At 41.1% G+C, this 22993-nt stretch overlaps 1 protein-coding gene across 3 annotated transcripts in view; it reads left to right on the forward strand.

The window, feature by feature from the left end:
* The window catches only part of sorbs1 (sorbin and SH3 domain containing 1), a 90748-nt gene that overhangs the window by 5532 nt on the left and 62223 nt on the right, over window positions 1–22993 (forward strand). The gene's annotated exons all lie outside the window — the stretch shown is intronic.

Raw genomic sequence — 22993 nt, forward strand, 5'->3', positions numbered from 1 at the left:
ATAAAATATTAACCCTCAAACAAATAATTCAACAAACGAGTCCAAGGACCGACGAAAACCACGTTCCTATTATCATTTTGTGTAAATATTAGGATCCTGGTTTGAGAAAAAATGAATTTGTTAAGACAGCAATCCCCTCACTCAAATTTGTCATGAGGATGCAGATTTCAAATGTTTATCCTCAGTAGGGTCGCGGGGGTGCTGGAGCCCTTCCCAGCTATCTTCGGGCAGTGGGCAGGGGATACCCTGAACTGGTTGCCAGCCAATCGCAGGGCACACAGAGACAGACAACCAATCACTCGCTCATTCACACATAGGGACAATGGCAGTGGGCAGGGGACACCCTGAAATGGTTGTGACACCTCAGGGCAATTTGGACCAAATAACCTGACATGCATGTTTTTGGGGATGTGGGAGGAAACCGGAGTGCACAGAGGAAACGAGGAGAACATGCAAACACCACACGGGGAGGCTGCGGTAGCTGGACTTGAACCCTGAACCTTTGCACTGTGGGGCTGCGCACTAACCACCCAGTCTCCATGTTTATGTTTTATGCAAGAAAACAACAACATCAGATCGTTGCAGGAGGGCGGGGCTTCAACGGGGGCCAGGGTGTCTCGCAGGACACAGTTCCCTCTGTGGCCAGGGGCTGTAGATGAGAATCGTCTCCATCGTGGTTCATTTTCTCACACGCTTTTTCTGTACCTCACCATTTCTTTTTATTTTCTTGTACAATTGATGTATGAATTTTTTCTTCACAGTACTTTTTGTTTTCGAAAGGATCGAGGCGGCAAAAAAATCTATGCCGACATATTTTTCATTTCAAATATGAATCTTATATTTCTTTAACATATTATCCAAGTAAAATTAGGAAAATAATAATATGATATCATTTGATATAGCATGGGCGGCATGGGTGGTTAGGACGCAGCCCCACAGTGTTGAGGTTCAGGGTTCAAGTCCAGCGACGGCATCCTCCCCGTGTCTCCCCCTGCCAGCAAAAACATGCATGTCAGGTTAATTGGCCGGTTCAAATTGTCCTTAGGTGTGAATGAGCGAGTGAGTCTTCTGTTTCTGTGTGCCCTGCGCCTGGCTGGCAACCAGTTAATAGAAGGGCCTAATTTTAAAAAAACAGAACATAAAACTTTAAAAGAGCAGTTATGTCACACACAAATGCAATATTATTTTGATCCATCCAAGAGTAATTAGGACCTGACAAGAAAGCCAATAAACGAGCAAGGAACCAAGGGGAAAGAGTACTAATTAAAGTGAGGATGAGTTGTGATAGGAGGAAAAACCTTGGTAAAATGAAGACAAGTGACCACAGCTGTTGAAAGGAAAATTCAAACTGGACATAAAGTAAAATCGAGAGGGATAGGAGAGAGGGGAGAGAAAGGGAGACACATACAGAGAAACAGGAACCTAGGTGCATGATTTTGTAAATCTCCAATTTTTATAGTACTTTTTTCGAGAAATAAGTGTGAAATGGGGAAAATGGTGACAAAGGAACAAGTCTTTAATAAATATGTTTTATTTTATTTGATAAGAGGCAGCATGGCAGCGCAGTGGTTAGCATGTGTACGGAAGAATTCTGAGGTCATGGTATCAAACCTTCCTGCGCGGAGTTTGCATGTTCTTCCCGTGCTTGCGTGGGTTTTCTTCGGGCACTCCAGTCTCCTCGTACATTCCAAAAACATGCATTTCAGGTGAATTGGCTGGTCCAAATTGTCCCTAGGTATGAACGAGAGAGTGATCTCTGTGTGTCCTGTGACTGGCTGGCAACCAGTTCAAGGTGTCCCCTGCCCACTGCCCGAAGATTGCTGGGATGGGCTCCAGCACCCCGGCGACCCTACTGAGGATAAGCGGTGCAGATAACGGTTGAATGGATGATTTAATCAGATAATGTATTTTTTACCTATCCGTAGTGCATTGGTAATTCAAACAAAATATTCCGATACACTTTACTACAGTACAGTCTGTCAGTATCCATTGCTTCTCCTGTGCTGACAGTGACAGTAGTTCATGTCGCAAGAGGACAACATGCTGTTTAGTTTCGATGTATTGACTCAGCAGCGAAAAACACACACTTGCCTCGTACAACATGACATGAAAGGAGACATGAGTGTTTACACAGACCGGCTGCTCAGTTTGCATGCTGGGTAGCCTGTGGCTCAACCGAGGTCCGTTTTGTCACACCAAAAGCCGGAACTACTAGTTTTACACTTTCACGTTCATTTCATTCTGTTTATTTGTCTCTCGAGTCTTTGTCGTACTGAAGCAGGACAAAGGGGGATTAGTGCAGGACTGCTTGGAACGAATGCTGCAGAGTTATGAATATTGATGAAAGATTTCAAGTGTCACTCGATAGCCTCCCACCACCATTACATCCCCCCATGGTTGCCAAGATTGAAAGCCTAAACTCTTTTCTCGGATTTACATATGATAAAAACAGGTTAGGGATGCACTGAAATTAAAATTTGCGGCCGAAACCGAAAACCAATAATGTGAAACGCAAGGACCAAAAATGAAATGCCAAAAAATAAATATTGCATTTAGTTGCATACAAGCCTAAATCGCAAAAAGCCTACCCCCTAAAACTGCTGTTTTAATAGACACATACTAAAAGAAATACATACCCAAAATATGACTCAAACACGTAGCTAAAACTATATTAAAAAATAAAACTATTTTACTGTTCATTTAAGACACTCATACATTATTTTCGTATTTCCTCCTTCGATCATCATTGTCAGTTATCCACTTTCCTTTCCCTTTATTGCTAACTTTCTTAGGACCCATTATTAAAGGCTAAAAGGCCAATAAAATGCACATATCACAATAAAATGAGATGCTGTCCCTCTCAAATAAAATCTGAACATCGCTAATTGACTGAACAGTAAAGGATCAGGTGAGGGGGGAGCATGAGCACACGGCTTGGCTGGTTATCCTTGTCCTACGCCCCCTAGTGTTCATGCTGTTTTATGCGCATATAAGCCGATCTTATAAATTCACAATCGTATTTTATAGGTATAATTTGGGCTTGTATGTGAGTACATATGGTAAATTATCTATTTTGATTTGCTAACAAAGGAACAAGATAAACTGACTAACTTAATTAATTTAAAAATGCAAGTGGTTCATTAATTAAATTAGCATAACTTAAAAAAAATATGTATCTAGTCTTACATCAAAATGTTACAAAATAAGTCAAACTATAGAGGGCTCGAAAATACAAACAACACAAGGTAGGTCTTAGTACTTTATGTAAAATGGTTGATTAGAATGAAAAATAACTAGCTTGTAGCACAGTACATACTTGTTGGACTCTTTTTTGAGAGTATTTATTTTTGAGAGGGTGGGGTAGCTTTGAATAGTGAATAGTAACAGAAAATGGGAGTTGGCGGGAACTGATGATGATGGTCAACGCAGTCTAATGCAACCAATTAGTTTACTGGCACATTTACCAAAGTAAAATAATAGTACAGTAAGACCTCGGTTATCGCGGTTAATGGGGGCCAAAACCACCCGCGATAAGTGAAAATCCACGAAGTGGCACCTTCAAAAAAAACAAACAAACAAAAAAAAATTCTCATCTCATTATCTGCACCGCTTATCCTTATTAGGGTCGCGGGGGGGCTGGAGCCCATCCCAGCCATCTCCGGGCAGTGGGCAGGGGACACCCTGAACTGGTGGCCAGCCAATCGCAGCTGCAAATCACATTAGTTCTCGCAGCTAGCTACGTTCTTCATCGACGCACGAGCCGAGTGATCCACCGCTAAGAGTCGTACAGCTGGGCGATTTTACGTCCGCCCGGGACGATTGGAGACAAATTCACGACAGGGTTTTTACTTGCGCCGCACCGCGGGTGCCTTTCGGTCGCTCCCGCGAGCGAGCTCCTAACCCGCGGCGCGGGTACTTTCAGGCGCGATACGCACGACACTGACACAGTTACGGGGGTCCCGTGCACGTCCGCCGCCTTTCGCCCGCCGCGCGCGGACGGCCGCCTGTCGTCGCGCCACGCTACTGGGGTAGCTGGGGTCCCCTCAGCTACGGGGGTAGCCCGATCACGCCCGCCGCCTTTTCTCGCGTCGCGCCGTGTGACGCCGCGTCCGCCAAACTCGCTCCGTCACTATATATATATATATATATATATATATATATATATATATATATATATATATATATATATATATATATATATATATATATATATATATATATATATATATTTTTTTTTTTTTTTTTAACCATTACAGACCGCGAAGCTCTGAAGCCGCGAACGTCGAACCGCGAAGTAGCGAGGTCCCACTGTAATAGTGAAATAAAGTCTTCCCATTCATAGCTTAGTGCCAGCCAATCTACTCCTGGGATGAAAAGACTAAATGTCACACACAAAGTATGTGTTTACGTATTAAAATAGCTACATTGCAGTAAGTTAGCCTTGTACTGTTAGCATTGGTCAAAGGCCCAGCTATCGGCTGGCAAAAACTTGGAAGTAGAGGGACCCGCAAACATTTGAGAAAATGGCCTGTTGGCAAAAACTTGATAGAGGTCCCATTTTGAGAGCGTCCTGCATCTCCTTCCTTCTTGTGTCGTGCACAAACTTGCCCCCAAGTGAAAACCAGCTTCACATGGCTTGTTTCACTTTAGATGTTACTTCATCACAAGATTGCTCTTACAGAAGCCTAATTTGTTTTTGTTTTTTCTTTCTAAAAACGAAAATTCTCTTTGGATAATTTGAAGCAGAATTGTCTGGATCCCGAAAATGTGTGCATCAGTAGTTCTTGAAATATTTGATGGAAAAAGACAGTCTTTCCAAACTATTTTAGAGCTAAGGCACTCTTTTACTCATTGAAATAAAATCCAAGGCACACCTTCCATTGAAAATGTTTAAAAATATTTTCCTGTCACCAGTTTGTTGTGAAAATTTGTTTCATAAAGCCTAGATTAGCATGTTTCCTAAATTGAAATTAAAACATTATTTCTTGTCTTTTGTTTAATTTTGGTTAGCACTAATTTGAGATTTCAGCATATTTTGAACCTTTTTTTATCTTTTTTTTTTTTTTTTTTTTTTTTTTTTCAGAAAAAATCAAAAATCATAAAAAGAATACATAAAATGAGTAAAAATTATCTGCTGATACAAAAAATGATTTTCCTTATTCTGTTTTTAAGTAAAACAAGAACCATACTTATTCACTCCATCAATTTCTCTGATAAATAAGCAGTAATATACAGTATTATATTAAAGACATTTCATAAAGGCTAATGGTGATGACAATTAAAACCAATTTATTATTTCTCCAAGCCACTTTTTCTTGTATGTTTTCCTCTATCCCCTAACACTTTTGGAAAATTGGGAACGCACTTTCTGCCACAGTCACAAGTTGTTGTAATATAACATAACATAACATAACATAACATAACATAACATAACATAACATAACATAACATAACAGACGTTTTCTTTTTTTGGGGGGGAGGAGATTAATAAAGGCAAAAAGTTTAAATAAAAAAAACATTATTTGCAATATGTTTTCTTTATTTGATAATTTTTTCACAGAATTCGTAAACGCTTCATCAAACAAAACATTAAGTATTAAATATACTGTGCTGCCTCATGAGCAGAAAATTGGTGAAAAGAAAATAGTGAATTTCTGTCACTGACTGATATGGATGAATGTTAGTTTCTCGCTTGATCATTTTATGAAAAAAAATAAAAGAAGATAAAATTGGGTAATTTCCTGCGGCACGCTAGTCAAGGTCTCACGGCACACCGGGTGAAAAACACTCAGATAAAGTGTACGTCCAACACAAACACGTTTTTTTCTGTTTTGATCGCGTCCTGAGGTTCCAGCAGGTTACTTAGCAACCACTCCCCTTCCCCCTCAATCGCTTTCTTCTTCAGGGTTGAAGTGGAGAGTGAAGTGTGACGATTTGTGTTTTCGAATTGCAGGAAAAAAGACGCATCTGAAATGCAATTTGCGCTCTGATGATGGGATTGCACGGGACACACCCCTCTCGCCCATCTGTTCCTCTCTATTAACAGCTCATAGAGAAATACAGTGTCACTGCAGCTGCCGGACAATATTTTAGAAAAGAATTTGCACGCGAGGTTGACTCACCATCACACAAATCGCATTGATCAAGTGTGAGTAAGAAAATGGGATGTTCATTGTTCTATTACGGTCCTGAGTGTCCTTCCCTTAGCAACATATGGAGATGTTTTTCAAAAGTAGACTGTAAGAGCTCGGGAACCAGTGGCTCATGAGCCATCAATGGCTCTTTTCATGAGTACGTATGGCTCGGAGATAAAAAAGGATCTGCGTATTCATTCATTCTATCGTTATCTATGGAGCCAGTTGTCACACGTGCAAGCCTGAAATACTAAAAAATATTTAAGAGGTTCAATCCAGTATGTATATATGTATTTTGATTACAGTTTACAGTCACACCAACAGACCCGTTTTTGGCGTCAAATCGCTAAATAATCAATTATATGGAAGTTTATTAAACAATCTATGTTGACCGTTGAGCCACTTTATGATGAAAAGCCACACAACAAACCCAGAAGCTCTAGCAAAGCACCTAGAGCAATTTGATTGGTGAGCGGTAGGAATGGGCGGACTGAGGGTGTCCTCGTTTTCAGTACTTTGTGACATTTTTGCAAAATAACTTGCTCGCACCTTGTTTTAAAACCATTATTTAGGACAAAATGAGACTCAACACTTTTATGTAACTGCAGGAAGGTGACACATTTTAAGTGGTATGTTTATATTTATATGGGGCACAGGATTTGGGATTATAATTATTTCATGGATTTTTATCGGAATCATCAAATGTCACACAGTGAAATAGAATGTGCTGAAGAATTAGTATTTGTCTGGAGAGCAGGTTTGGCGGTTAAAATATATGGTGTGGCTCTCTCCCAGAAAAAAAAAACCTTTTCGTTTTTATGGCTCTTTAGGTCAAAAAGGTTCCGGACCCCTGCTCTAGGGGAAAGATAACAGTATTTCAACAAGACCATTGGTCAATTTGTGCTGCCGTTTTTAAATTTTTAATCATTGCGAAACCCGACATTTTTTCTGATCATCAATACCAATACTACATGGAAGAATATTTCTAAAGAAATGCTTTTAAGTCCAAACATTATATTGCATTTATCCAATGGTAATCAACCATTCCCTTGACCTCTGGTTCCTGATGTTACATGTCTACAACAAGGTAACAGTTACCACTGTGAGTACCGATGCCTTAAAAACCCCTGGTATCAACACTGATACTGATACCTGGGACAGGTATTCGCCCATCTCTCCCAATAAAAATATTTCCCAAAGCTGAGCTTTTTTGACATTTAATTTCCGACCAACTTTGACTAGTTTTGCATTTTGGATTTCTCGAAATTCCCTATATTTTGACAGAAAATAGCATATAAAAATGATTGCCGTTACTCTGCACCAGAGGTGGATAGTAACAGAGTACATTCACTACATTACATTTACTAGAGTAAGTTTTGTGAAGTTTTGTACTTCTAAGAGTTTTTTAAAATACCTATACTTTTACTTGAGTAAATTTGTGGGGAAAAAAGGTACTTTTACTCTGCTACATTAGGCAACATTGAAGTCCTTGCTTCGTTACTTTATAAATCCCCTCCACGTAAGTACGCGTCTGTCTGTCTCCGCTAAGGCGTATTTATTTTGATTCAGAACTCCACCAAGCTCTACCATGTTCAACCAATCAAATGTAGCAGCCTCGTCACGTGACCATATTCAACTTCGGTGGGGGAAATTGTGTTTCTGGATGAAAAAAATTGAAAATGTCGCTTAGCAATACCGACTATGAAAACACAGTAGAGGAGGAGCACCCCTGGCGTCACATCAAAAGCATGTTCCCTTTAAAAAGGGTGCCAGACACCATCTACAATAAGCAATGTCTCCTTTGTTCAAGTTCATTGGCTAGCTTGTTGTTCTGCTTAGAGAGCCTGTTAAGACAAGTATTGGGGCTTTATATGTGCTACTTTGCGCTTGATTTATTTGTTTAATTTATACTATGTTTATTTTATTGCTTGTTAAAGCACTTCAATTTACGTTGATTATTTTAATCTACTTTTAAATTAAATGTATTTTTTTGTTGATTGGATGGACTTTGATCATTTGATGATCTGATTGCTTGTTTTAAAAGAATCAATAAATACGACGTTGCTACAGTTACTCAGTACATGAGTAATTTTTTTAACAAGTATTTTTTTACTTTTACTTTGGATGACTACTTTTACTTCTATTTGAATAATATTATTCCAAAGTAACAGTACTTCTACCTGAATACATTTCTTGGCTACTCCACCCACCTCTGCTTGGCACCAATGAAGCCTAGCAGTATTTTAATTTTCTACACAATCTCACTACCGTTTTTCGTTTATAGTCAATTACTTGTAAACTGAGAAAAGCTTACTATGTGTACCTTGTAAATCAATTTCCGTTTGACGTAGTTTGACGTCCCTTTGCAGGGTCTCTGAATACTCAAGTACAAATAGAAGTGTTCTTCAGTATGCATCATCGCCTGAGCTTGACAGCAGAATGATCATAGCAGTGGTTCTGAAGAGAACTGTTTTGCTTTCAGTGTTTTTTCACAAATGATGAGAAAAAAACATTTGTAGTATTTTGACTTTAAACCATAGAAAAATGGGACTTTGGATAGGGATCAATAATCCAAAATCAGTTTTTTTATGTCTCGTGTGAATCTGTATTATAGTTCCAGTAACTGGAAAATTCCAATTGGATGTCTTTTTTAAACCTTTATCCACTTTGAGAAATTGTTGCGTCTATTTTTTTAACACCAAAATCTGTCACGACCAGCACACAGGGTAGACCCAATCGCGTAATGTTTTCTCACAATTTTATTGGAAGAAAGAGGAAGGGCAGCGCCCGCGATCCGATCCTCACTGGACGCGGGAAGCAAGTCTTTCTCGCACTTGGTTGTTTTTATTTGATTGTCTTTTCATTGACTTAGTTTTATTTTCCCATTCTTTGTCTGAGTGTTTGACATACAGGGATGTCTAGTAGGAAGAAAAGGACAGGGTGTCGGTTTTTGAATTGCATTTCAGTGTCTGAAAAGTTCTATAAAACGCATTTTTATCGGATTTGATATTGAATGTGCTGAACTTTTAGCAACACGAGTGGGAAATTCCTCAAATAGACACATGGCGACCCGGTGGAGTCTCACAACAAGACAATTTCACACGAGGCTAAGCTCATAGCTCTTAAAATTGTTGGATTATCACATTGCTGTTTATATTCACGCTTAGCCGATATATCCTATGACTCAATTATCAAGTAGCCCTGTTGCACGAGAGTTATTTTCGGGAACGTGCTCAGAGCTTCCATTCCATGCATCAGTCAAAACATCCAGCAGAGATGAGGAAACTCCTCAAGCGATCTTTCAGACAATAATTCGACTTGTTATTGTCAAGCATGCCCTATGAGCTAGGCAACAAAGTATCTGAGCACAGCTGAGATTGTTACTGTTAGATTATTAAAATAGGTCACTGGGTATTTTGTTACTATAACATGAGTTTTCCAGCTATAGTAAGTTTATCATTTAATCATCACAGTATTACTCCAATGATGACATGACTCATTTTAACTATAACATAGTTTTATGCCCCTCCGTTCATTCACATATTTGAATGAGGCATTTACTTGCTGTATCCTTTCTTTTCGTATTTTCTCAGCAAAGGTTTTCCGATGGGTCAGTCTTGTCCTATCAAACGAGCTTCAAAATCCAGCTATGTGAAGTTTTAACAAAAGACTACTGTTCATGGAGATCCTTTCTTTTATCTTGTAATGTGAGTTCCCAGGAGAGCTTGTTAGAGTTTCATATTTACATTTTGCATAATCCTCGCCTTTCTCTTATAAGAGAGTGTCATGAACCGGAACAGGATCAGGACCCAAATGCGTGACGTTTCTTACACAAGCCTTTTATTTTACGGGAAATGCACGTTAGGCAGCAGTCTGGCGTGGGATGATGGGAAGCCAGAGCCCGATGAGATCGATGCCAATTGCCAGAGCAGATATCGGACAAATGGGGTCGATACTGGACAGGACGGGACAGACAGGATTGATATCAAAATAAACATGACAAACTAGACGGGAACGAAACTGCAAACCGATACTAAACAGGACGAAATAAACCGGAACAATACTGGACAGGAAGTACCAACAGGAAATAAGACTGAGTCAGAACCCACGTCTTGCGGGGCAGAGGTTCATTGACGGACTGACAAAGGAAGAGTGAGAGCACTGAGCCCAAATAGACGGGAAGCCAATCCGTCAAAGAGCTGCAGCTGGCGCCACACGGACGGGGCCAATTGGGCACCATGGCAACCGTGACAGAGGGGCGCAAACATTTTTTGCCTTTCTTGAGAGACGCGTCTTCATCGATTGGTCTGGAGTGCACTCTGATTTTGATTTTATTATGAAACTTTGTAATAAATGTCTTCAACTGCCTTTCTTCTCTCCAACCTTATTTTTTTTAAAGTCCGAATACTCGGTCCGGTCCCGAAAAAAAAACTTGCGGCGAGACATCGTAAATGTCCTTTCGCCTTCATTACCGACTGATGGTATCACAAGTTGTGAAGATTGTTTCTAACAATTCAATTGCAGTTTATAATACTTTTGATAGTTCCTCTAATTTAGTTTCTTTTCCTTAAATCAAAGAATAGCACTAGCTCTAATAACAACTATGTAGCGCTAATGCCAGCCCTTTAAATGCAACAGTTGTTTTGTATTGTTGCATTCACTTGATCCCGACCAGGGTTGGGTAGGGTTACTTTAACTGGATTACTTTCAATTACTTTTGGATTACTACAATACCAAATATGCTAATAAAAGACAAAAGAAACTAAATATGAATAAAATTACTAAATTTTGTGCTGGCTTGGTTAGTAACGGAAAACATGAAACGGCAAAAATGATGTTGGCAAGCTGTTTGGATTTATTTTCATTTTGTTTCTGTCGCATTTTATGTTAGTTTTGCCGGAGATCAAAGAGATCAAAGCCAGGAGAGAAAGCTTACCAGGTGTTGTGAGTCATAATTGTATTCATCTAATGTGTGTACTTTAGATGCAAAATCTCTAGTCTGAAAAGATATTTCAGCTAGCTTGAGATCGAAATATGTTTTATGACATAGGGGTTGCATTATGGTCAAGACTTCTTAAGTAACTATTTTTGGAAAGGCTTATCGGTCGAAAAGTATGAAATCAAGATTCAGAAATACCCAATTCTTACCTAATGATAATCTTCCTCAATGATGATAACACACGGTACATGTTAATCATTGCATGTGCCAGCATTAGCCTTTTAAATGGATGTTGAACACCCCGGTTTTCTTTTTTTATGTTTTTTTTTCTATGTATGGCAAGCAAGTTAACCAGCATTCTTTATTATAATTGCATCTGTGGAATATGAATTGAGCAGCAAAATCCACATCTGTTTTAATATCTCATAAAGTTGCCATTTTGAGCTAACTGTTGAGTAAATATGACATTACAGTTCCTCAAGCCTTTGATGTTGATTCAAAAATGTGTTTCATACAATAAATGAGCACCATATTACCTGATACACTTAGGCGATTTGAAATGTAATTTCTAGTAGACGCCACTCATTGAGATGGACAAAAGTAGGTAAATATTGCTTTGTAATTCATATTCTACAAACACAAACATTGTTTGGGAGATCATCTGGGTTGAGTTCAACTTTATATGTAGAAAAACGTGTTTACCAAAGGAAAGTGTGTTTTTTTTCTTTTTTGTTTTTTGTTTTTCTTTTGTGGTTCAATCCTAGTCGTTTTTACGTGGCATTAGTCTTTCATGATGGACATTGGTAACAGCATTGACCTGGAGTTAGGTGAGACGCAGGTGAGGCTGTGCCTCTCACGACCAGAACGGAAGTAGGACCCAATCGCAAAACGTTTCTCACAAGTTTATTGAAATATGGAGGAAAGGCAGCAACAGGGATCCGGTGCTAGCTGGATGCGGGAAGCAAGCCGCTCACAGAATCGGAATGTGTTCCGAATACGGAAGTGGATCTTCCGGAGCGGGAAGTCGTAGTGTTGTAGATGGAAATATAGGTTGATAGCCGGGACAGGAGAGCAAAAGGTGGTCGGGATCAAAAAACGAGTCGTAGCCGGAGACAAACGGGGAAATCAGGAACGGACGGGTGGAAAACGGGTGAAAAAAGCGGGACCGACGGGAGTCAGAGTCAAAAATGCTTGCCTTGTAGAAACAGAGGATCGCTGACGGACTGACAACAGGCGAGTGAAAGGACTAGGCTTAAATAGGACGGGGAACCAATCAGGTAACCAGCAGCAGCTGGCGCCAAACGAGCGTGACAGGTAATTATGATAAGTAATCATGACAGTGCCTCAATTGTTATCATGAGGATATAACATTAAAAATATAACAAATTGTTGTATTTATTCAGGGTTAAAGTTCTTTCTTATTCAATAACTTGACAATTTTTGGATTTTCTTTTTCATAATTGCAAAATGTTTATGTTATATTGCGAATTCCCCACGACCCTACTGAGAATAATGGATGGGTGGATATTGTGTATTTTAATGCAATTAGTAAATAACGTATTACTATGATGAGTATCTGCAGATGCAGAGTGAGGCGCGCAATGCTCTTGCCTCATGGCAGAGGGCAATAGGGAGACCAAGGATTCTGATTTGGTGCACACCTCCGCCTCTTCAAAAGAAGCAGTGAATGATATTTTTTTTACAAATTTAGATGAGACAAAAAACATGTTTTCCTATGCTATTGATAATATATTGCTTTCAAATCAAATTATGAACAAGATTTAATATAGTTATTTGTAAATCTGACTGTGCCTTACCTGACAGGGACCTCACTGCACATCACTGGGAAACAGAAATAGTTGAACACATTTCACATTAGCATTTTTATTACTTGTAACATTAAGTAAGCCCATGCTTATTTTCTGTAAGTTCAAATTTCTTCCTGGCCCTGGTATTTCAGGGTACCATTATCCTTTATTGCTCGCCATTGGCAACCTCAAAACATCAATAGGCCAGGACCCTTTCACCCCTTAACAAATAGCTAACATATCACCTTGAGTGAACCAACACAAAAGACTAATAAGCCACAATATTCTAGTAAATAAAAACTCGTCACATTGAATGTTTGTTTTGTCAAGTAGCAAGCTTCATGAGGACATGAGCATGATTCGTGATGTCGTTCCTGGAGCTATAGCCTGGAGGTCTCACTGAGAATGAGGCCCTGGTTAATGTCAGCTTGCTGACATTCTTATTGGTCTGCCTCTCAAAGCCCAACGGGCCTGTTAAAAGCCTGGCTTTAGAAACAATGCTTCAAACTGGCATTTTGTCCAAAGGGGCCAACTCCAGTTGTCCTCAGAACCTTCATGTCTGCCAGTTTTGCAACCACGTCCCAAACTGAAAGTATCTTGGTCGCTGTTTCTCCCAGCAACACGATGACTTAAATGTCTTGACCAGACCTCAAAATAAGCCTTTTAACGTACCAGATAAAGTCATTAAAATGGTTGCCTCTCGTATTACTCTAATTAGTGAGATCTTAAAGAATTCATTGAAGTGGATGTCTACGCAGATCTACTTTAATCTCCCACCATTATCAACATGAATATGTAATCCTTCTGCCGGGTTCATAATGACACGTTACATACATTTCCTTTTATGCTGCAGTTGTTTGAAACGAACTTCAAATAGCTCAGCGGAGGAATTTGTAGAATCCCCGGCTGCTTTCCAGGGTGGAAGCTGTTTATGGAAGAGAGCACGGAGAGGGGGGATTCTCAATTAGGAGGATAAGCTGCTGCTCTGGTGCAGGCTTTTCGAGCCATTTTTGGAACTGTTGGTGGGATCCACGCACGCTGCTGGATAGCTTCTCACCTATCGGTCATTCGTTGACAAAACAGAAGTCGAAGGATATTATGTCACGTCCTACTCTGTCTATGTTATCGTTAAGGTTATTGAGTTATATGAGCACATTTAAAATACTTATATTCTTGGTTAAAATATTGATGCTGTCCGTTTGCAAAGGACGTTTAATTTCTGGCTGTAGTCTGCATCATTTTAACACTTTACAGGGTTGTCAGCCTCCAAAGAGATAATAACTGCTTATGTGGCTTAGGCAGCTAGCTGTAATGGTGGTCAGCTGTCATTGCTAACCGACATAGACGCTGCTAGCTGACTATGTTATAGTTAAAATGATTGAGTTATCTTATTTGAAACACTTATATTCCTGGCAAAAAGCTTGCCTGGATTTTCAAAATGACACTCAGTTTGCAAAGGAGGTTTAAGTTCCGGCTGTCGTCATTTCAACACCTTACACAGGGCTGCTAGCCTCCAAAGTGGCACTAGTCGCTAATGTGGCTTTAGCATTTAGCTGTAATGGTAGCCATCTGTCATTGCTAGCTGGCACAGGCGCTGCTGGCTGCTAATATAGGCTGTGTTTACCGTTTTCTCATCTCAGTTTTGTAGACTCAGTCTTACAAGACATTTGTCTTGTGGTATATTTTTGTCTCATCATTTGTAAACATTTTTCAGATATATTAGCTCTTTTGCACTACTTGAACTACTACTGCCCTACTAAATCCCTGTTAGCAAGTTAGCCATAAGATAATATTGGCAATTTATTTTAGATGAAATAAAAACAGCAAAATATGTGCAAATTATGTTAAAACATGTTTAAAACGAAATCCTGGCAAACATCAAGATTGTGCTTTAAAGGGACAGTGAGTATAATTTAGTTCCTCCAACTGGTAAAAAACATGGCATGCACTTATTCAAAAATAAACAATATTGAATTGAATAATAACCAAACAAAAGAGCTGTCATGAAAGCGTGTATTTTTAAGATATTGGCATTGCCAAAAAATTCACATTTATTTTATTTAACATCAGGCTCACCTGGAGGGAGCTGACATGAGTGTCCGCCATCTTGATGCTATGGGTAAAAAAAAAAAAATGTCTAAAGCTGGGTAAAAACTGAAAAGGTCTAAATTGGTCACTTTGAGTCTAAGGAGTTTGTATTATTCCTTATGCTTTTAAGCATGGTTGCACTACGTAATACAGCGACATCCAATGGTCAAATATTCCAGTGCCTGTTTAAGTATAGAAAAAAGGATATAATATCTTTTTTATCTTTATCAAAATAACCTCATCAAAACTCCGTGGTTGTAGAACAACTAAACTCACTTTAACTTTCAACGAAACATTATTTTTACACTGACAAAAGGTCCCCTCTTCCCATAGCTCACATATGTCAATTAACATACAAGACATTGTAGACATAGGTATGGGGGGGTTGAGTCTAGTCTCTCTCTCTGTGGGACGGGCCACAGGATTTGATGTGGCGGGTCTGCACGAACTTTGCAGAGTGGGTGCCACATTCCCAGGTGGCATGTGCTGACAGCTCCATCTGGACACACCTGCTATCACAAACAAACAGACCCCCTACGTAGCCAAGGTCAAAGTCAAAGCTGGGACGTCCTGCTCGGACCCCCATCAGATTAACTAGACGTCTCAGGAGGCTTCAGAAGGTTTTGACGCTGAAGGACCTTGAGCTGGATGTAGCATCACTAAGAAGACAAGCTTGTAAGTAAAGTTTAGTCGTGTTCATGAGATTTTAGGTAAAGATTTTGGGCCAAAATGAAAGAGTTTAGTGAGGTTGTAGTTTGCGTGTGCATTTTTTACAGAGGTGAAAACTTAACATGTTGTATGCCTTGGCTATAAACCTCGCTTTGCTTCCAGTTGTCGAGAAGAAAAAAATCAAGATATTGGGTCATAGGCGCTGTATGATTTAGATTTCTGTTTATTGACTTGCCTTGTGAAAATACAACTCTCTAAATTCTCCACAATCAATCGTGCACTCGTGTCTAGCCAATTATCATCTCATCCACTAACTGCCATGAATCACCTCACCACCTTTGTTTGCCTCACCAAATGTTAATTGGTTCATTTGTGGTCAGTTTGTTTTCAAAAATGGAGTCAAAATTCTTCCTTTGGAACTTTCCCCAATAACTTATTTTGATTCGTATAAGGACACATACGAAAAAAGAAACACCATGTCTTCTTATCTTTGTACAGTCAATAAAATATGCATTCATGATCAAGAACATGCAGTTGTTCATGATTTATCACATACTCAGCTCACTTGTCCCTGTTTCTAAGTACAATAGTTTCACGTTTGTCCTGCTCATGTGGCGCCAGCTGCAGCTTGTTGACAGAATAGCTCCCTGTCAGTATTTAAACTCTGTCATGTCAGTCCCCTTTTGTCGGTCCGTCTGCGAATGTTTTAACACAGCAAATCCTTTTTTGTCTATTTTTGCTCCTATTTGTCTCCCTTTACAATCTGTTTTGATCTAGACCACGTCTGCTTTACCGTCTCAAATTACGACCTGTTTTACGACCACATCTATTCTCCCGTCCCGAATAACAATCTGTTTTTGTTCTCGACCACGCCTACTCTCCTCTCCTGGCTTCCGACTTGTTTCCGATCCCGATCACGTTTTTGCTCTTCTATCCCGGTTACTGACTCGTTTTTTTCCGTTCCCAACACCGTCATCACTATCCACGGAAGACCTACTTCCGCGTCTGAGCAACCCACACCCCGCAACCAGCGATCTCCAGATCGTGAGTGCGCTCCTTTCCCTTCTTCCCAATAAAACTGTCAGATACGTTACGCGAGTGGGTCCTGTTTTCGTTCTGGTCCTGACACAACATATTTGTTGGTCCTCCATCTATTCCAACTTTCAATGAAAAAATTGAAATTATGCTTTGTCTCAAATACAAGGTGTTTTCCATCAGATTTAAACTTTTAATGATGAGTCCGATTTCCAGAGAAATTTAGGTAAGAACGAGAAATCAAGGTTCTTAAGTCAGTCTGGCTCTGCAAGTGGCAAATTAGGATGGCCACAAATCATACAAGGAGTTTCGGCACTCAAGATTACTTGGGAATTGAGTATCCCGCAGTACTCCGATCGCAAGGGCGAAGTGGGAGCGATGTCATTATGCAAATAGATGTTGTGTCTGCATCCAACTTTTGACATTGAATCAATAATTATTTCATTCATGTCACTCACCAAATTCAACAATGTACAGTTGTTTTTCCCTCCGCACTCCAAAAGAGAGTTCAATTGCGTGATTATAAGTCGTGCTCGTAAGTGGCTAGCCAAAAGCATCCTTACTTACTTACTTACTTATGGATGCATACAACTGTGACATTTTTAAAGTAAGGGGTCCACAATAAAACTAAATTTTGCATGCATATTTCGTCTCTGTACTACAAATCCCACAGTGCTTTAAATATAAAAAGGACAAACGCAACCATTGCAATAAAGATACTCGCAGTCAGACTAAGACCTTATTCGGATTATTGTGCTTTACCAAATGGGAATAATGACAATATTATCTTTCCAATTGAAATATTACCTGCATTTTAATGTACCCAATGTTTTTTGGATTAAGCCTGATGATAATATATTTTCATTCCTCAATTTCAAAACCTTGTTTTGCTGCTTAAGTATGTTGTTTGTTTTGCATTATTAGAAACTAGCTTGAAGGGACCAGTTCCACTCTAATTTACCTTGTCCATTTTTGACTGACTACCTTTTTTGGTCCTACATAATTTTCCCTCCCAATGTAAATATATATTGATGGGATAGAATAGAATAGAATAGAATAGAATAAAGTTGTCTTTATTCTCATTGATTCCAATGTAGTGTAAATTGTTTATAATAACAAAATTGGACGTGGCACTCCAGGACATAAAAGATTAAAAATCACAATATAAAAAATTAAAAAAAGAATATTAGGTTAGATCATATTATGTACTGTACAAGGTACAATTGTGAAGCCTGACCCAAAACGTTGGGGATATGTCTTGCATCTTAATGTACTTTAAGGGTGTCTCCTCAGGATCGCGTTCTGAACTACTGTACTTGCTTGTCATTTGATCAGACAGAAGCAAAGAATCTTTTCCGAGGCATTGTTTTGCCTAAAAAGGCCAGCAGTGATCTTTGCTCACGTGTTTATACAGCAAACTGAACATTACGAGCTGTCATCTCGTCCTATATCATTCACACTGTATTCAGTTCATCCCAGGATGAGTAAGAAGTCACTGATGTCATTTGTTGTAGTGAAATAGTAAAAGTCTTTGTTGATACTCGACGAGACTTCAGCTCACTGTTGTCCTGGCTGACAGAACTGTAAGCAGCACAGAAAATGAGTAAACGCCAGTACAAAGTTAGTGGGCCGTATGTGAAAGTTGAGATATTTTGTGAGATAATCAACGTAGCTGATTGATGTTACTAATATAATTCAAGATGTATTTGGATTTAGTTCAATTCTCTCCAACCAGTTTGTGCTGCTTCTTGGAATCTCAAACCGAGAAGTCTTTTAAATCAGCCTGGCTCAAAGGGAGGCCCTAAAGAGTGATAGAAGTGTTTCTCCGTTTTTGTTCTGTTGCCCTTGGCGTCTCCTCTGCATGCTACGACTAACAAGTTTGACAGGAATAGTCTAATTCATTCACAAAATTTGACAGCTGAAAGGCTGTGCTCATTAGATTCAGATTCAGATTCAGATCTACTTTATTGTCATTCTAGTACACGTGTATACAGAACGAAATGTCGATGCATCTGACCCCCACAGTTTCCTTGAATGTACAGATATAAATAATGTTGTATTGTATTTTGGCTACGTGTAGTATTTTACCATAGTGCCGATAGTGCAAGAAGAGTAGCTAACCAGATGTACAATATGGGCAGTCAGGTTAACAAGTCAGGTACACAGTAACATTAACACTGTAACAATAACGCTGTAATTACAATAGTGCAGAGAGCAATGTGCAAGGAGTGGCAAGCTATAAAAAAAACTGCCAGTAGTGCAAAAGTCAGATTAGCAGCCGTTTAGATTTAAGTTAACTATATGTTAGATTGACCATTTAACAGTCTAATGGCCAGGGGGACTAGACTATTGCGGAGCCTGGTGGTCCTGCACCGCACACTGCAGTACCTCTTCCCAGAGGCTAGCAGAGTGAACAGTCCATGATGGGGGTGAGAGGGGTCCCCGGTAATGTTTTTTGCATGGGATAGGCAGTGCTTCTGGCCAATGTCCTGAATGGAGGGAAGTGTAGAACCGATTATTTTCTCTGCTGTCCTCGTTACCCTCCTCACACTACCCCAGTCGGTAGCGCTGCAGCCTCCACACCACACAGAGATACAGCTGGTCAGGATACTCTCTATGGTGCCCCTGTAGAATGTAATGAGGGAGGGTGGGGGCAGGTGGGCTCTCCTCATCCTCCGCAGGAAGTACAGGCGCTGCTGTGCCCTCTTAACCAGTGATGCAGTGTTTACGGACCAGGTGAGTTTGTTTGTAATGTGCACCCCTAGGAACTTGATACTGCTGACAACCTCCACAGCCTTGTTGTTGATGCAAAGTGGGGCATGGTTGGGCTGGATTTTCCTAAAGTCGACAATGATCTCTTTAGTTTTGTCGACATTCAGGACCAGGCTGTTGTCCCTGCACCAGCCCACCAACTGCTCCACCTCCTCTCTGTAGGCCAGGTCGTTGTCATCCCTGATGAGGCCCACCACTGTTGTGTCGTCAGCATACTTCACGATGTGGTTTGTGGCGGACCTAGGGACGCAGTCGTGTGTCATCAAGGTGAACAGCAAGGGGCTTAGGACGCAGCCTTGGGGGGAGCCCGTGCTGAGGTAGATGACATCTGAACTGTTCTGACCTATCCGCACTGATTGGGGTCTGTCACAGAGGAAGTCCAGCAGCCAGTTCCGCAGGGGGGTGTTGAAACCCAGGAGTCTCATTTTGTCTACCAGATGTTGTGGGATGATGGTGTTGAATGCTGAACTGAAGTCCAGGAACAGCATCCGCACATGGGTGTTCTTCTCCTCTAGATGTGTCAGGCTCAGGTGAAGCGCAGAGGAGATGGCATCCCTGGTGGAGCAGTTTGTCCTGTAGGCAAACTGAAAGGGGTCGAATGAGGAGGGGAGACTGGAGGTGATGTGCTCTTTAACCAGTCTCTCAAAGCACTTCATTATGATAGGAGTCAGTGCAACGGGCCGGTAATCGTTGAATGATAAGATCTGGGGTTTCTTTGGCACTGGGATGATGTTGGCAAATTTGAAGCATGATGGTACTATGGCTTGGTCTAGCGAGGTGTTGAAAATGTCTGTTAGTACACAAGCCAGCTGATCGGCGCACTCCCTAAGTACCCGCCCCGGAATGTTGTCCGGGCCTGGAGCCTTCCTTGTGTTGACCCTTCTCAGGGTCTTCCTCACGTCAGATGAGTCCAGGTGGAGTGCTCTTTCGTCCTGATTTGGAACCGCTTTCGCTGCAGGGGTGCCGTTTTGTGCCTCGAACCTTCCAAAGAATTTGTTGAGGTCATTCAGAAAGTCCATGCTAGTGTTCTGCACTGGGGCGGTGGTTGACTTGTAACTGGTGATGGCCTGGATGCCTTTCCACATATCCCTGGTGTTGGTTGTGCTGAGGAAACGTTCCTGGATTTTTTGACTGTGCGTTCGCTTTGCTAGTCTGATAGCCCGGTTCAGGTTAGCCCTCGCTGATAACAGCGCCTCCTTGTCACCAGATCTAAAGGCAAGGTTCCGTACTTTTAGTTGTTTTCGTATCTCAGCAGTCATCCAGGGCTTCTGATTGGCACGGGTGCATATAGTTTTGTTATTGCTGACGTCTTCTGCGCATTTACTGATGTAGGCTGACACAGAAATGGCGTACTCATCTATATTTATTTTGTTGTTGTAAGTGGCAGCCGATTTAAACATGTCCCAATCAGTGCAATCAAAGCAGTCCTGTAGTGCCTCCATTGCCCCCTCAGACCACACCCTCACCTGCTTCACTGTAGGTTTTTCTCTGGTCAGCAGGGGCTTGTATGCTGGAATTAGCATAATAGAAAGGTGATCTGATGAGCCAAGATGGGGGCGGGGGGCTGCTTTATATGCACCTTTGATGTTTGTGTAGGCCAGGTCTAATGTGTTCCTACCTCTTGTAGCAAAGTTTACATGCTGATGGAAATGCGGGAGAACTGTTTTCATATTGGCCTGGTTAAAGTCCCCCGCCGCAATAAAAATGCACTCGGAGTAAGCATGCTGCAGTTCACTCACAGTTCGGTAGAGAACGTCCATTGCCTCCTTCGTATTAGCGCTGGGGGGCACGTACACGGCAGTAATGATGGTCGCGCTAAACTCCCTCGGTAGGTAGAATGGTCTGCAGATCACCGTCAAAAGTTCAATGTCTCGTGAGCAGTGTTTCGATATTATCTTCGCATTTTTACACCAGTTGTTGTTGGTATAAATGCATAGACCGCCCCCCTTGCTTTTGCCGGTGAGCTCGCCGCTTCTATCAGCGCGGAAAGCAGTTAGCCCCACAATGCTAACAGCGTCATTCGGGATAGATGAGTTTAGCCATGTCTCCGTCAGAATTAAAGCACAACAGTTCGTCAATTCGCGGTTCGATGTAAATTCCACTTGTAAATGGTCCAGTTTGTTGTCCAGGGAGCGGACGTTGGATAGGAAAATGGATGGTAGGGGCGTTTTGAAGGGTTTAGCCTTCATCCGAGCCGTTAGCCCGGCCCGACAACCTCGTTTCCTTCCCCGGTCACAGCGCTTCCGCTTGCCACTTTTACTCGCTGCTTTGTCGGCCGCTGCGTTCTGTTGACGTAGCACTCCGAGGCTAAGTAAACACTCCAGAGTGATCGTCGAAATTTGCGCTGGATTTCTGGATGTTCGCATATCCAGCAAAAAACTGCGATCGTATATTAATCTACAGTTAGAGTTGTCTTTGTTCGCCCTCATAAACAGAGTCGAAGATTGGGGTTTTTGACTAGAATGTGAGAAACTGTCGGGAGCAGATCCAGCCGCCGCCATAGAGGGCGCCGCCATCTTGGATTCATTACAGAATATTATTATTTTATTTAACTTATCCAAATGTAGTACAGTAGAACCCCTGGATGCAACAATAATCCATTCTGAGGGGTTCATTCTGGTAGTCGTGAAGTGAAATCATCATATTTGGGATAGAAACCTTTAGCAATTAGCTAACGTGTTCTTCACCCATCTATCCATCCATCCATAATCTGAACCGCTTATCCTCAGTAGGGTCGCGGGGGCACTGGAGCCCATCTCAGCTGTCTTCGGGCAGTGGGCAGAGACAGACAACTCAATCGCTCATTCACACCTAGGGACAATTTAAACGGGACAATTAACCTGACATGCATGTTACTGGAATGTGGGAGGAAACTGGAGTTCCCGGAAAAAACCCGCGCAGGCACTGGGAGTACATGCAAACTTCAAAATGGAGAGGCTATGGCAGCTAGACTTGAACCCTGAACCCCTGCACCGTGGGGCTGCGCGATAACCACACATCCGCCGTGCTGCCCGTGTTCTTCACTCACAGTACCATAAACAAAAATATTAAAATAACAAAGTTGTTAATACCATATATAGTAAACACTGGGTGGTGCGAGGTACCGTTCTCCTCTGTCGTCTTCCAAAAATAGTCCATTTGGATTTTTTCCCCCCATAATTATTAAACCGTTTAGTGTGCTTAATAATAACTGACAGGATTGTTTACAGAAGTGGAGACTGCATGATAAATGTTTATGTATTAATATGTCATGATTACTGATTTGACTCACCTGTGCCCGCTACTTTGGCGCCAACAGTCCATCTGCGAACCTCAGTTAACACTAGGCAAGCCTTTTTCGACCCTGACTCCCAGCTGCTTTTTGCTCCCGTCTGTCCCCCGGCTTCGACCAGTTTTTGATCCTGACCACCTCTATTTTCCCGTCCCGGCTTTCGACCTTTTTTTGTCCCCGACCACGTCTACTCTCCTTTCCTGGCTTACGACTCGCTTTCTACCCCGACCTCATTGTTGCTCCCCTGTCCCGGCTACTGACCCATTTTTCCGTACCC

Source organism: Urocampus carinirostris, chromosome 13 (genome assembly GCF_059441175.1).
Source record: "Urocampus carinirostris isolate Australia breed hairy pipefish chromosome 13, RoL_Ucar_1.0, whole genome shotgun sequence".
In the NCBI taxonomy this organism is placed as follows: domain Eukaryota; kingdom Metazoa; phylum Chordata; class Actinopteri; order Syngnathiformes; family Syngnathidae; genus Urocampus; species Urocampus carinirostris.